This window comes from Antechinus flavipes, chromosome 1 (assembly GCF_016432865.1).
Source record: "Antechinus flavipes isolate AdamAnt ecotype Samford, QLD, Australia chromosome 1, AdamAnt_v2, whole genome shotgun sequence".
In the NCBI taxonomy this organism is placed as follows: domain Eukaryota; kingdom Metazoa; phylum Chordata; class Mammalia; order Dasyuromorphia; family Dasyuridae; genus Antechinus; species Antechinus flavipes.
Genome location: NC_067398.1, coordinates 715,544,876 through 715,557,313, shown reverse-complemented (window position 1 = coordinate 715,557,313; position 12,438 = coordinate 715,544,876). Strand labels below are relative to the sequence as shown.

Below are 12,438 nucleotides of genomic sequence, written 5' to 3'. Positions count from 1 at the left end.
GCAGGTGGAGTAGGACAATATTGAAGGACCTTCCATTGCAGTGGGATACCAAGCAAACCTGTGTTGACCCAATGCATCCTGAGCTGTAACTGGAGGATAGAAGGAGGTATAACACACCTACTGAGTGCAGCAGCAGTAACTGCTGCCTGTGGGCACTTGCAGGAAAGCAAAATCCCTAGTTTCAGGTTCAGGACAAAATGGATAACTATAGTTTGCAGCCACCTGAGGAAGCAAAATCATTTGCAGGACACTGTGGCTAGGGGCTCTACTCGTGGCTTAGAAGTGGAGAAGAGAGTCCAAGACTGAGCCCTGGGACAGACCTCAGAAAATAACAGTGAGAAGGACCTGAGTCTTTGGACATCATTCCTCCTCATAACTTGGGACTAGAACCTGATTACATAATAGCTGCTAAAAACAAAATAAAACAAAAAAAAAAATCAAAATGAGTAAGCAAAGGATAAAGAACTCAATCATAGATAGCTACTATGGGGATAGAGAAGATCTGGATTTATATTCAGAGGAAGATAATGGAGCTCAAAAAAGTCACTCCCTTTTCGATGAGAAGCATCAGATGTCCCAAGCACAAAAAGTCTTCTTGAGGAACATTAAAAAGACTTTTAAAAATCAAATAAAAGAGATTGAGAAAATTTTAGAAAAAAAATTAAAGCAATCCAAGAAAATCAAAAATATTATGAAAAAGAAAGTTAACCAATTTGACATAGGGAAAAAAACTTAAGAAAGTAATTCCTTGGAAATTAGAATCAGGCAAAGGGAAGCTAATGACATTCTAAACACCAATAAATAGTAAAACAAAATCAAAAAAATTTTTAAAAATTAAAAGAGAATGTGAAACATCCCATCAGAAAAACAATTGATCTGGAAGACAGATTTAGGAGAAATAATGTAAGAATATTCAGATTGTCTGAAAAGTAGAATTAAAAAGAATCTTTTTTTAAATTATTATTTTTGGTGAAGCACTTGGGGTTGTGATTTGCCCAGAATCACGCAACTAAGCATTAAGTGCCTGAGGTCAGATTTGAACTCAGATTCTCCTGAATCCAGAATTGGGACTCTATTCATTGTGCCATCTAGCTGCCCCTGCAATTCTAGAACTAAAAGGTCAAGCAGAAATAGAAAAACATTACTCATTACCACCTGAAAGAGATGCCAGGAGAAAAATCTTCAGGAATATCATATCCAAGTTTCAAAGCTCTCCCAGGTATGGAGAAAATATTGGAAGCCACAACAACAACAACAACAAAAAATTTAAATTATCATGGAGCTACAATAAATACAATACAATACACAAGATCTAATAGATATTACACTATAAGGATCATACCATATACTATATTCTGCTAAACAAAAGAGCTAGGGTTACAACCAAAAGTAATTTACCTAGAAAAGTTAAATATAATCACAGATTTTCCAAAAAGGGAGGGGCATTTAACAAATTAAGAACTTCATGACAAAACCAGCAGAACTTAAGAGAAAATTAAACATATAAATAGGATTCAGGAGAAATATGAGATAAACATAAAGGCCAATTATTAGGGGTTCAATAAGGTCAAAGTGTTTATGTTTTATATATGAAAATATTATCAATACTCTTATGACTGCCGCCTTTATTTGAGTGATTTGAAAGAAAGACTTGGATTGACCTGAGTATAATGAAATGATTCTAACAAAATAAAACTGTGTAGGGAGAGATAAAAAGAACTAATCTCACACAAATGGCGGACAAAAAGAAAAATTGATATAGGAGAAGCCAGTAGGGGCAGGGAGGCGGTAGTCCTGAAACCTTACTCTCATTGGGAATGGGTTAAAGAAAGAATAACACATATTTCTGGAAGATTAAAAAATTGGAAGGCAAGGCAGCAGATAGAAGTAAAGCAGAGGAACATGGAGAGATAGGAATGAGGTGAGAAGAATAGTGAGAAAAAGTAGGAAAGAGGAAAATACACAAGTAATTATAACTTAAAATGCGAATGGGATGAATTTATTCATAAAATGGATGCTGGAAGCAGATTCAAAATTTGAATTAAACAATATGGTGCTTCCAGGAAATGCTATAAAAATGAGAGATAATATGCAAAGATAAAATAAAAGTCAGGTGTTAAAAAAGCAGGGATAATAATCATGATCTCTCAGACAAAGTTAAAATGAAAATACACTTAATCAAAAGAGAAAACTAGACAAACTACATTATGAATCAGCTATATTATTCAATATTGTTTTAGACATTCAAAATAACTAGACACAGTATAAAATACATGAGTGTGAATCTACCAGACACAAGAACTAAATGAATATAAACATAAAATGCTTTTTAAAGCAATAAAGTCAAGATTTAAATAAGTGAAGTAATATTTATTGTTCATGGATAGGTAGATCCAATATTTTTTAAAAGACAATTTTTACCAAACTAATCCATCTACTCAAAGCCATCCCAATTAAATGACTGAACATTTACCACATTAGAAAAAATAATAACAAAGTTCATATGAAAGAACAAAAGGCCAGAAACTTCAAAGAAATTAGGGAGAAAGATGCAAAGAAAGTAAATGTAATGGTATCATATTTTAAACTATATTATAAGACAAGGATATTGTTGTAATGTAAAATGGCTAACTTCAATTATTTCAAATTAAAATTTTCTTGTATATAAAAAAACCTATGCACCCAAGAATAGAAAGAAGGCAGAAAATTGGGGGAAAACTTTCATAGACAATCTTTCAGATATGATGATTGGATTATATTGCTGTGGTATAGGAAATGATGAATTAATTGGTTTAGAAAAACATGGCAAAACTTGGACTTAAGAAAGATGCTATCCACCTTCAGAGAAGCAAATGATAAATATTGGGTGGTCTTACATATATGCATATAGGTGTATATGTATATACATGTATATGTTTATATGTGTGTGTATACACTGATATACTTATATACCTATGCTTAATTGTAGCCTTCTATAGGATGGGATTGCAGGGTGGGGTGGGAGGGAGGAAGGAAAATAAAGTAAAAAGTGCATAGCAGAAAACAAAAGAAAACCTACAAGGAAGCAAAGAAAAGCTGGAAACAATGTATAATATTATGATATAGGTTCTTGAAATGGAAATCTATTGTTTTATATTGAATCTTCTCCTGTGTTTTGTTGTGTACACGGCAACTTTTTTCTTTTCTAATTTTGAACTTGTCCAAAATAAATTTTAAAGTTTACCAAAATAAACAATGAAAAAGTGTTGGCTATGACCAGCAGGTTATTTTGACAAGACTCAATCTCTCTCCTGCTTCATTTTGTATTGCAAGGCCAAATTTGCCTGTTATTACAATTATCTTTCAATTTCCAACTTTAACATTCCAGTCCTCTGTGATGAATGTGATATCTTTTTTGAGAGGGTGTTATTTCTAGAAGAAGTTTGTAGAACTGATTAATTTTGTACTCAATGTGCCAACAAATTTGGAAAACTCCACAGTAACCACTGGATTGGAAAAGATCAGTTTCTGTCCTGATCCTAAGGATGGGCAATATCAAGGAATGTTTAAAATTCAATCTAATTTCACATACCAGGAAAGTCCTGCTTAACATTCAGCAAGTTAGGCTTCAGAAATATCTGAACTGAGAATTACCAGAATAGCGGACTGGTTTTCAAAGAGGCAGAGGAACTAGAGACCAAATTGCCAACATGGATTATGGAGAAAAAATGAGAGTTTCAGAAAAACAACTATCTCCACTTCATTGACCACATTTAAAATCTTTGATTGTGTGGATCACAACACAATGTGGCAATTTCTCAAAGAGATGGGAAGACCAGATCATCTTTTCTATCTCCTGAGGAGCCTGTATTTTGGCCAAGAAGTAACAGAGCTAAACATGGAACAACTGATTGGTTTAGGATCAGATAAGGAATATGACATAGCTGTAAACTGTCACTTTATTTATTTAACCTACATGTAGAATGCATCATGCACATTGCCAGGTTAAATGAATCAGAAGCCAAAAGTAGGTTGCTGGGAGAAATATTAATGTTTCTGGTTAATAGTTAATATTTCTGGCATGTAGGCGATACCACTCTGATAATAGAATATAAAGAATATAAAGCCTCTTGATGAGGGTAAAAAAAAAAAAAAAAAAGAGGGTATAAAACTTGTCTTAAAGCTCAATGTAAAAAAAAAGTAAGATCTTTGCCATGACTTCCTGGCAAATTGAAAGAAGAAATGGAAGCAGAGTCAGATTTTACGTACTTGATCTCAAAGATCACTGCAGACAGTGACCACACCTGTGAAATGAAAAGATGCTTGCCCCTTGGAAGGAAAGTTATGGCAAAGCTGGACAGCATACTGAAAATCAGAGACGTTGCCTTGCCAACAAAGTTCTTACAGTCCAAGCTATGGTTTTTCCAGTAGCCATGTGTATGTCTGTGAGGGGAAAGCTAAATATCAGAGAATCGAAACTTTGGCATTGTGGAGCTGGGGCAGATAAGTGGCGCAGTGGATAAAGTACCAGCCCTGAAGTCAGGAGGACCTGAGTTCAAATCTGGTCTCAAATACTTAACACTGCCTGTGTGACACCGGGCAAGTCACTTAATTCCAATTGCCTCAGCAAAAAAACAAAAAAGGGAATTGTGGAGCTGGAGAAGACTTTTGAGAGTCCCATAAAAATCAAGAAGGTCATAGCAAACAACACTTTAGGAAATTAACTCACTGGAAGGTCAATGCTGAAGCTGAAGCTTAAATACTTTGGCCACATAATGAGAAGACAGGACTCATTAGAAAAGACCTTGATGTTGAGAAGGATTGAAGACAGAAAGATAAATGGGATGGCAGAGGATGAGATGAGGAGAGAGTCATGGAAGAATCAAGCATGAGCATGGACAGACTTTGGGAGATAGGGGGTTGAAAGGCCTGGCATGCCATGATCCAGGAGGTTGCAAAGAGTTGGTCAAGATTAGGAGACTGAATAACAAGAAGTGCCAGGCACTGTGTTGAGCACTTTACAGATATCATCTCATTTAATCCTTGCACAACCCTGGGAGATTAGTGCTATTATTATTCTCACATTACAAATAGAGAAACTGAGGCAGACAGAGATTAAGTGACCTCCTCAGGTCACCCAGTTAGTAAGTGTCTATGACAGAATTTGAATTCAGGTCTTTGTGACTCCAAGGCAGTTACATAGCATAACGGATCGAGCACCAAGCCTGAAATCGAAAGACCTGAGTTCAAATTCCACCACAAACACTTATTAGCTGTGTGACTCTGGACAAGTCACTCAACCCTATTTGCCTCAGTTCCCTCATCTGCAAAATGAGCTGGAGAAAGAAATGCCAAACTACTCCAGTATCTTTGCCAAAAAAAAGTCCAAATGAGATAACCAAGTCAGACACAATTAAAAACAACAATAAAATTAATTTGTTATATCATTTGGTCCTCACAACAATCCTGTTAAGTGGATGTTATTATTAGCCCTGTTTTATATACGAGGAAACTGAGATTCAGAGAGATTTAGTTTGTAAATGTCCAAGAAAAGCTGGATGAGGGCTGAGGATGGCTAAAGGATCTCTCAGCTTGGATTTCAGAAAAGCCTGGAGAGACTTACATGAACTGATGCTGAGTGAATTGAGCAGAACCAGAACATTCTACACAGCAACAAGATTATGTGATGATCAGCTGTGATGGACTTGGGTCTTCTCAACAATGAAGTGATTCCAGGCAATTTCAATAGGCTTGTGATGGAGAAAACCATCAGCATCCATAGAGAGAACTGGGGAGACTAAGTGGATCAAAGCATAGTATTGTCATCTTTTTTTGTTTTGTTTTTGTTTGTTTGCTTGCTTGCTTTCCTCCCCCCCCCCCTTTTTGTGTTTTTTTTTTCCCTTTTGAACATAGTATGACAAATATGGAAATATATTGAGAAGAATTGTGCATTTAAAAAATTTTTGTTTTATTTGAAAACAGTAAGAAAAAATAGAAAAGGAAAACAAAACAAAATAAAGCAAAACAAAAGAGAATATTGTCATGTACCTAGCAGAACATTGGGGAAGATTCAAAATATATAGCAACAAATTACCAGATCAAGAAAGTATATATATTGGTAGAAGAAATTATATTCATGATTGTCTAATTTTTCTTTACTTCTTTGTAAATTATTTTTTGGTTCCCTCCTGTTCACCTTATTTAATTTATTCTTTCCTCCCCCACCTTTCATCCTCCCCACCCCCAAGCAAACTACAGTGAAAAGATATATTTATGTATACATATGTAGATATATACATACATACACACACTCACACACAAACACACCACACATACATACGTCTTTCTTATCCCTGCTGACTCTTTAATTAAATTCTGCTCCATAACTTGCCTTGCTAATACTTAACCTCCCCCCATTCCACGGATCTCTCCCTTGGCTTCTTCCCTCATCCTTTGTTTCCCCATCTACCCATTCCTCCCCTTTTATTTCTTTATAGATTTTGGAAGGTGCTATACCCTTCATGATATATATGTAGTGTTGCCTATTGAACCCATTCCCGATGTGAGTAGGTTTTCAGTACTATGAGCTCTTCCCTCCCCCATGACTATTCTTCCCCTGCATCGTATGTGTATAACATGATTACTATTTTTATCTTAACTCTGCCCCCATCTTTCTTTTGAGCTATCCTATTGCTGATGTGAATCTTAAACATATAATATACATTTCCCATGTTTAAAAAAATAAACAATTTGCCATATTGGATTCCTTAAAATCGAAATTTTATATGTAAGATTTTCTGTTAAGTTTGGGTTTGATTGATAGAAAGTTCTGAAAATCCACAAGTTCATTGAAGGTTCATTTTTTCTCATTCAAAATTATAGATAGTTTTGTTGGATGTGACATTTTTGGCCACAGGCCTACTTCTTTTGATTGTCAATAGATAGGATTCCAGGACCTTTGTTCTTTTATTGTAATTGTTGATAAGTCATGTACAATTCTTTTGTGCCAAGGGTAACACAGCTAGGAAGTGTTAAGTGTCTGAGGGCAGATTTGAATTCAGGTCTTCCTGACTTCAGGGCTGGTGCTCTATCCACTGTGCCACCTAGCTGCCCTGAGTCCTGTACAATTCTAATTGTAACTCCAGCATATTTGAATTGTTTTTGTTTGTTTATTTTTTTCTTGTAAAATTTCCCTTTTATTCTGACAAAATGTATCAATAATATTCCTGGGTGTTTTCCACAAAGAATCTCTTTGAGGTGGTGATCAGTGGATTTTTTTTTTTTATATTTCTATTTTTCCCCTCATGTTCTATCATTCCAGACCAATTTTCTTGGATTATTTCCCGAATCATTGTGTCAAAGTTCTCTTTTTGGTCACAACTTTCTGGCAGTTCAATTATTCACATATTTCTCTTCTTGATCTGTTCTCCATATCTATCATTTTTCTTATAAGACATTTCACATTCTGTTCTATTTTCTCTTTCTTTATAATCTGTTTTGTTATTTCTTGTTCTCCTAGTTTCACTAACTTCCCCTTGCCCCATTTTAATTTTCAAAGAATTATTTTCATCTTGGGGACTCTGTTTCTACTTGGGTAACTTTTTCCCCATAATCATCTTGTTTTTCTTAGATGATTTTAATTTATTTATTCTAATTTTGCCTCAATGTTTCTCATTTGATTTTTAAGTTCTTTTTTGAGTTCTTCTATAAATTCTCTCTGGGCAAGGAGCCATTTCAAGATACTCTTTGGAATAGAAGTTTTATTTATTTTTTATTAAAGTGTCCTCCTCTGAAGATGAACTCCAGTCTTCCCTGTTCCCATATATTTCAATGCTGAGGCCCTTATTTGCTAGTTCATTTTTTTTTTTTTTAATAAGAGGTATTAGTGTAAACACCTCTAATCGTGAGGTGGGGGATGGTACCTCACACTTCCCTTCAGCTTTCCATTCTGACCAGGAAGCTCAAACCAAGAGCTCCATGCTCCTGCAAGTGCCCACAACCAGCAGCCTCCCCGCCCCCCTGCCTCTGCACTCACCAGTGCTGGTTCCTTCTTGCTCAGGGCAAGGTCTCAGCAGCACAGCCCCGGCCTGGCGTTCCCAATCAGCTGAAGTTCACTTGTCTTACAGTCTCAGAAGCGAAAGTCTCTGTGATTCCTACTGAAGTTCCAGCTACAGGTCTCCCAGGTCTCCCCACGTGGGGTGATTCTTCGGAGCCCAGAGGTGTTTGCACTTCACACAGGTTAATCCAGTCCCGAGTCTTTCTTCAGATCTTCTGGGGGCCCTGTTCTGCCTCAAGTCTTCCTGATTTTTCATTAGTCTATGTTCGCTCTGAAATGAAAAATTGTTTTATTTGTGAGAGAAATCGGGAAACCTTGAAATTTACCAATCTCCTTGACCATCTTCCCAGAATCCTCCGAATTGTACATGTTTAATTTAGATTATTTGCTGTCTTGGGAAAGGGGGAGGTAGGAGAGGGAGAGAAATTTAGAAACCAAAGTTTTGCAAAGATGAGTGTTGAAAACTATCTTTGCATGTATTTGGAAAAATCAAATACTATTACAATTTTTGAAAAAGAATTTCCCAGAGAGCAGCTAGTTGGTGTAGTGGCTAGAGCACCACCCCTGAAGTCAGGAGGACCCGAGTTCAAATCGAGCTTCAGACACTTAAATACTTCCTGACTGTGTGACCCTGGGCAAGTCACTTAATCCCCTCAGCAAAAAAAAAAAAAAAGAAAAGAATCTCCCAGCCTGAAAGAGATCAGAGACAAGGGAGTTCATTATTCTCAGAGCTCCAGACAAGTCTATGGGATAATTGGTTGAGGGAATGTCCTCATTGTGAGCTCCTTAGAACTGGTGAAATCATGAGTGAAAATCTGCTGAAGAAAAGCTGCATGGAGTAGTGGTTAGAGGGTTGGGCTCTCCCCCCCACCCCCCCACCCCCTCAATAGATATCCTACCCATTTCACGGAATTGTAGCAAGTGGGTCATAAACACTCATGTCCTCTAGAAGCTTGAGAACGGCCTCTTCAGCATTTCTTGCAGTCACACCTCCTGGAGAAGCCAGCCTGGGAAGCTACCTGGGGGAGCAGGCAGGAAAACTTTCCATTGTTCCTCCCCTGTTCCGCCCCATGCCCAGCAGGATCTCGGTGAACCGACAAGGTCAGAGACACTGACCCGAGCATGGCAGTCTCCGGGCCCAAAGCACGGACGGCCAGTGCCCTAAGGGGAGAGCCACCTCCCGTGCCCACATGCCCCTCTTCTGGGTCCCCGGGAAAAGCCAGGGAATGCCAGGCGGAAGTCCTGGGCATCCTGCCCGGAGTCAGCTGCGGTGGCACCAGAAGGCGGGCAGAGCTGGCTCTCGGGGGCGCCTCCACCCTGGCACCAGGTAGGGCCAAGGCACCCGGCATCTACTTTATCCCCTGTCCCGGGCAGGCTACGGGCCCAAATCTTTGAGCCCGGGAGGAGCCCACTTGGGTCACCTAGCCCGAGCCATCTGTGGTAGGGACAAGGAGAAAGTGACTTAACCAGAATCACCCAGTTAGGAAAGGGGGTACAATTTGAAGTCCTGGATTTTCCCATTACTCCTCCCTGACTGGGACTCAACTAATTAATATTCATTTTTATTTAAAAAGGCCTCCCAACTTAAGGATGGCTAAAATCACTGGTTCTCAATCTTGTTCTCAACATCTTTATACTATTAAAAATTATTGAGGATCTGTCCCAAAAGTTTTTGTTTATGAGTTATTCTTATAGATACCATATTGAACAAAAGAACTAAATTTGAATTTGTAGACTCTCTGAAAGGATTCCAGAGACCCATAATTCTCTAGACCACTTTGAGAACCACTGACTAAAATTGTAGGTCCCCAAGGAAAGTGATGGGGAGGGCAGTGACTGTGTGACCCTGGGCAAGTCACTTAACCCCCTCAGCAAAAAAAAAAAAAAAAAAAAAAAGGAGAAAGCGTCCTGGGCAAGATGTCTCCTTTCCCTAGGCTGATTCCCAGCCAGGAAGAAATCCATAAACGTTTACTGGGTATCCGAGCTGAGCCCGAGGCTTGGATCAGGATCAGCCTCTGTTTTGGGTGTGGAAAACTACCCCTATACGCCGCCCCTCCCCCCCAAAGGGCCTTGCCTAAAATCCCAGGAATCACTGATTTCTTTTAGAGGGCTTGGATTCTAAACTTCTCAGTTTACAGATAAGGAAACTGAGGCTCCCAGAATGGCAAGGATTTGCCTGAGGAGTTTCAAAGCCGGGATTCCAGGTCATTCCTGTAGCACCCCAAGATTCACAAACTGCTTTGTCTGCAGACCCCTCTAAGGTTTTCTCTGCAGGTGTTATCAACAGTTTACAGAGGAGGAAACTGAGGCCCAAAGAGGGAAAATGATTTGCTGTTGGTCCCATGGCCCCGGAGGCTGGATTCATCCTGTGACTCGGGCTCCGGACTATTTCCCAGGCTGCCACGGGGGCTGAACGGGGAGACTCTGGGCTTCTGGGGCAGAAGTACCTGCTTCTCCCCAACGAGGGGGAGGAGCCAGAGCACAGCTGGTTGGGCGCAGCAAGGCCCTCAGAGGGAGGCTGAAAGTGCCCTCCCACTGCCCTCCTGGTCACAGGGTGGAACTAATGCCCCTGGGGCTCTCCTGCTCCAGGAACCTACTCCCTAGGGCCGGCCCCACTGCCCAGCTTGCAGGAGCAGGAAGCGAGGGCACCAGGGAAGGGGCAGAAGGAGAGAGGGGTCCCAGCCCTGCCTTCTCTCCCCAGGGCTGCCATGGGATGGAGTTTCATGGAGGGAAGGGACGGGACTCGCCCGGTTGGCAGGAGGCATTAAAGGGCTGGCACAGGAGGAAAGGTTGAGGAGTTCTGCTTTAAACCTTTACCGGATGGCCTTGGGTAAGTCTGTTTCCTTATGGATGAGAGCACCCTCCTCCCCAGGTTATAGATTAAATGAAACAAAAACCTTGGGCTGGTGGATGAAGGGCAAGCCCCCACCCGCTCTGCCCTGCCTGGAGCCCTCCCAGAGCCTCCAGCCTCCAACCACAGGTCAACAGGCAACGTGATAGGACAAGCAGGTGGTTAGCTCAGAGGATCCGGATTCAAATCATGCCTCTGATGCTCACTACCTATCAACTGTGGAGAAATCATTTACCTTTCTTGAGCCTCAGTTTCCTCATCTGTGAAATGGACTCTCGGGTCCCTCTTCAGTCTGTGAGGGAGAATAAAGGGAATGAGCGGCCCATAGAATCGGGAAAGGGCCTCGGGTATCCTCGAGAACAGTCTCCTCTGGCTTTAGAGTTGGGGGAGGGGAGGGGAGGGGAGAGAGACTTGTCAGCTCCCAGCGCCAAAAAGGAGGAGGGGCGGAACGGAACCCGGGCGGTGTGGCCCCGGCTGCGGCTCTCCTCTGGAGGAGGAGGTAGAACGCGAGGGGGGGAGGGGGGGGGGGGGGGGCGGCTGCGCTCCTTCCTGGCCCGAGAGGAAGGGAGGGAGAATGACACTTTCTCGGGCCAGGAACCGCAGCTTTTTTTTTTTTTTTAAGGTGAGGAGACAAAGCCAGGTGGCCCGTCCTGCTTCTCTGGCCGCCTCAGCTTGTTCGATGCGGGGGAAGTCGAGGGGAAATCCGCAGGGGAAAGTGGGGGGGGGCCTCCCGCCCCCCCCCCAGGACCTGCCTGCCACAGGTGCCCCACGGACACCCCCACGCGAAGAGTCCTCCAGATCAGAGCCGGCTTCCAGAGGCGGGGCATGGGAACCCCCACCCCCCCTCCCCCAACGCCCCCTCCTCGTTTTACTGACAAGAAAAGGGCACCGGATTCTTTCTAACCTCAGTTTCCTCGTCTGCAAGATGGGTAGAATAGTAATATCTTCATAGTATTAAAAATTCTAAAGTAATGGCTACAGAAATGATCAATATTCATAAATCACATAAATTAATGGATAATTCAATCGTAAACGGAGAGAGAATGAGAATAAAAATAAATAAAGAATGTCGAGAAATAAAATAACCGTTTCTGCCTGGGCTGTTACAAGAAAAGTTCTTTGGAAAAAAAGTTCTTCGTTCACTTTAAAGCCTGCCTAAGTGGCCTTTTAGCTGAAGGACGCGCCCCCCACTCCCTGACATCTCCAGCCCCTGTTTGTTTGTTTTTCAATAGGATCTCGTGATGAGGGAGCAGGAATGAGTTGCAAGGTGCATTTCGGGTATCTCTTCATTGTATTCCACCCCCCCACAAAAAAAAATCCCTCTTCTAAACATCTCTATTACGGTCCTGGGCAAGGTTTGGGGAGGGAAGAATAAGCTGAACCCCCCCCCCCAACATGTCCCTCCTCAGGGATGGAGCCGGGGAGGGATTAGCGCAGGACCGTGGAGGGGGACAGCGACGGGGCTCCCCCGGGTTAGGGCAGGACCTTGGAGGGGGACAGCGACGGGGCTCCCCCGGGTTAGGGCAGGACCTTGGAGGGGGACAGCGACGGG

At 41.4% G+C, this 12,438-nt stretch overlaps 1 long non-coding RNA gene across 1 annotated transcript; it reads left to right on the top strand.

Annotated features, from left to right (window-relative positions):
- The first annotated feature begins 10,509 nt into the window (after positions 1–10,509).
- On the top strand, positions 10,510–11,971 carry LOC127543798 (uncharacterized). Its single transcript, XR_007949306.1, has 2 exons — positions 10,510–10,865; positions 11,509–11,971. It is a non-coding gene; the product is annotated as an uncharacterized LOC127543798 (long non-coding RNA).
- The last annotated feature ends 467 nt before the right edge of the window (positions 11,972–12,438 follow it).